General features: G+C 43.7%; 1 long non-coding RNA gene across 1 annotated transcript; it reads right to left on the bottom strand.

Annotated features, from left to right (window-relative positions):
* Positions 1 to 200: 200 nt before the first annotated feature.
* Positions 201 to 2,575, bottom strand: LOC136551325 (uncharacterized). The gene is made up of 3 exons (XR_010782530.1): positions 2,278 to 2,575; positions 1,683 to 1,782; positions 201 to 659 (listed from the first exon to the last, which is right to left on the bottom strand). It is a non-coding gene; the product is annotated as an uncharacterized lncRNA (long non-coding RNA).
* Between the last annotated feature and the right edge of the window lie 1,031 nt (positions 2,576 to 3,606).

The raw sequence follows: 3,606 nt of genomic DNA, 5'->3' as shown, positions 1-3,606 counted from the left end.
CAGGACACCAGGTCCTTGAACAATTATAGTACAAGATTAATTACGTTTAGAGCATTTTCAAAGCTGCCACTCTAATTCGGACCCAAATGAAAGGAAACAGTGAAATTCATATCAAATTCACAAAAAAATCAACGAGAAATTAAAACTTGTGCCATACATTACCTTGAGGTCATTTCAGTCCATAGATGGCGGGCATCATCCCTGTCAACCTTTATGCCATACTTCACAAATACAATCTGAGTATGAAGTTCACAAGCCCTGAATCCCTGATACCCTTCGCAACAGAACATGACAAGTAGGTGAGCAAGCAAAAGCGGCAAGGGCGAAACACACACACACCAGATCGGACGTCCCTGCCCTGGCATCCTTCGGTATTTCATCTCTCTGTGAAGGGGATCAGGGAGGACATCATGGAAGAGAAATCAGGTTTCACGAGGTGCTGACCTTACCAGTCGAGGTATCGAGGTAGATCGAGATCGCTGGAGCGCAGAGGAGGTGCACCGAGGCCGGACAGTGGAGGCATCGTCATCGTCATCTACAATGGGATCGTCATCTGGTGTGCCACAACTATGTATGGAGGAATAGATCATTTAATTTATTTTTTGAAATATCCCTGAAGGTATAAATTGGACAGCTGCCCAGTTTACGTGCTCCTAACCCTGAAGGTATAAATTGGAACATGTCAAATTGATATTCTCGATTAACTATTATATTATTGTTCACATCATAAAAAAGTGGTCATTAGCCTTCGCAATTTGTGTGACAAGTAAGCAACTTCCAGCTTAGTGTCCTAAGTCCTAACCCTCAGTAAAAAATAAGTTCGGTAACTTACTGTCAGAAGAAAGCTCTAATGAGCAACTTACCGTGGGCTTGAATTTCTAACAGTATTTTTATAATCCCAACAAAACTCAAGCGCCTGTGATTGTGCATGCAGACATACTGTGCATGATGGTGTACAGTACATGCAAAACTGAATTTGAATAGGCAGACAGATATCCTGAGAAAATGACACTACGAGCATGTAAGGTTAACAAGGGAATGCTCTAACTACAGTAACTCTGAAACTGCAAATTGCAGGCAGCAGAAAGGGGGTTGTCAAGGGAATCTGATTGCTTGTGCACTAAACATTTTTGCAGTGTCAGAAACATACGACGAGATTAGTTAGGGTCGTGAACAGTAATAGTTCTATATGATCTAACTATCAAAGCTGTATGCTCCGCACGCAATTATTTGTTAGGTTTAGGATGTCAGGTTCAAGAGGCAAAGAACGGTTCACAGAGTTTAACCACCAGACATGCTGATCATTACAGCAATTGAAAGCATAGATCCACTTTTCCAAAGAGGCTTAGACTCGAAAAAGGAATAAGAAATGAAAATGTCATATCTGCATAGTGAAAGCTGTTGGATAAAAATGAAACAAATAGTGAATTCTCATTAGGACAAACTCCGATGGGTAGTTACATGTTTTTATTGTTTATTTAATTGCAAAGTTTTAACAATTAACAAATACCTGGCCAGGATGCAAATGACATAGCAACTTCTGAATTTACATTAGCAGGGACTATAGAATTTTCAAGATATAAAAACCAGCAGGCTACAAGCATCAAGTTTTGCAACCAAGAATGCAATCCACAAATCCAGAGTCCACCGTAATACCACCACAAACCAGTACTAATAATTACCTGAGCAGAAGAGTACCTGCCGGCTCCCGGACCTCTGATCAGCTGGCCAAAGGGTGTGGCCGGCGACGATGGGGCAAGATGCAGGTCCTGTGTCGCCACGCTATCAGTCAAAAAGTACAGAGAAACAAAGACCAAGTTACAAAAAGAAATAACACAAAAAACAACAACAGCAGTACAGACAAAGTTACTTGCTAGTTAAGAACCAAGATTATCATGAGCCAAACCCATGATTGAGAAACAAAGACCAAGTTGCTTGCTATCAATTTATTTTTAATGAACCATCATCATTGGTTCACAAAGCATATAAGAAAGCACACATCAAATAATCTTGTGCAATCTGCAAAGGATTGCATATTCAATCTGCAACAGCCGTTTTAGATCCATCTTCATTTTCAGGGTTGCAAAAACTTGTAACCCCTCGTCAGTGCCAGGTTTCAATCGCTTGCTCAGATAAAAAAAATGTAGAATGCCAGATTCACAACACAACTGCAACTGTTGTCCATAGGCTAGCCCGAACGATCGACTGGACTGCGGCTGGCCAGCGGCCGGAATCTTTCGAACAAACATAAACAATGGATCAGAAATCGCGACTTACCGGCGTGGGGAGATCGACTGGTTCTTGCAAGCGCTGGTGTGGGCTTCGGCGTGCTGCGGCCGTCGTTGAAGAGGAGCAGGCGGATCCTTTGGCGTGGCGGCGTCCGGCGGAGACGAGGCACGGCGACAGGCGCGACTCCTCGCAATGGGTGTTCGGCGGTGTTTGAGCAAGGACAGGGCGAGGTGCTGGTGCAGGCGCGAGGGCGTGCCGCGGCCATCGTTGAAGAGAAGCAGGCGGATCCTTCGGCGTGGCGGCGTCCGGCGGAGACACGGCGACGGGCGTGGCTCCTCGCAACGGGTGTTCGGCGGTGTTTCAGCAAGGGCAGGGCAAGGTGTCGGTGCAGGCGCGAGGGTGCGGCAGCGTGGGCTATCGCAGGAAGGCAAGCGCGGGTGAAGATGACTGCGCATCGTGGGCGAGCGGCAGGCTGCGGTGATTTCTTTTCATCCGGTACTAGGGTGATTACATGAATGATAGTTTCACGATCCCACCTTGTGGCGCGGAAAGTTTCATGGGATGACGTCAGGATCGTAAGGGAGGCAGTCAGACGACCCAAACTAAAATCGCACGAAAAAGTATCCACCTCTTTTTTTTTTAAGTTGTGAAAGACTTAGATATACAATTAAAATAGCTAAAATGTCTTCTAATTTGGAATAGAAGACTACCTATAAGATATTGACCCTCCGAACTATGGATAGCTCAAAAACAGAGTTTATCCAAACTTGGTTTGATTTATAATCATACAACGATGTACATGAGTCTCTACAACCATTCGAAATAGGAACAATTATCTGTTGGACATCAAAGCGATGGTCCTTTGCTGGTGGACACCTATTTTGGAGCATTTTGCCAAAAGACATTCTGGTTCGGTGAAATTAGGCCACAGGACACCATAGATCGATTGCAGCCGGTTGAGGAGAGAGAACAGCGATAAAATGATATTGTTGCCCCTGCCCTGGCCACGTGGTTAAAAGCCACACGCTCTACCACTGAGCTAGGACGGCTAATTTAGCAGCAGAACGTTTAACTTTTATGTCACTTGACTGTGGAGAAAACAAAATAATGCAGGTCTATATGATTATGTGTGAAGCTGCAAGCATAATGCTATTGTATATTAATTTAACATCTTTATAACCCTTCTTACGTCTCCTAATTTCTAGAGCTTCTTGTGTTACTCACATATGGCTAATACATATATATAGCCTTGTTTCCCCTCATATACAGAAACAAAAAGGGCTAGAGCATGGCGCAACTCCCTTCACTTTAAAATTGACAATATTTTTCATGTACTACATGCAAAAGAAGTTATAATTTTTTTACTGCTACTATAAG

The sequence above is a fragment of the Miscanthus floridulus genome, chromosome 4 (assembly GCF_019320115.1).
Source record: "Miscanthus floridulus cultivar M001 chromosome 4, ASM1932011v1, whole genome shotgun sequence".
Lineage (NCBI taxonomy): Eukaryota > Viridiplantae > Streptophyta > Magnoliopsida > Poales > Poaceae > Miscanthus > Miscanthus floridulus.
Note: the sequence above shows the minus strand (reverse complement) of the source record. Positions and strands in the feature narration are given on the sequence as shown.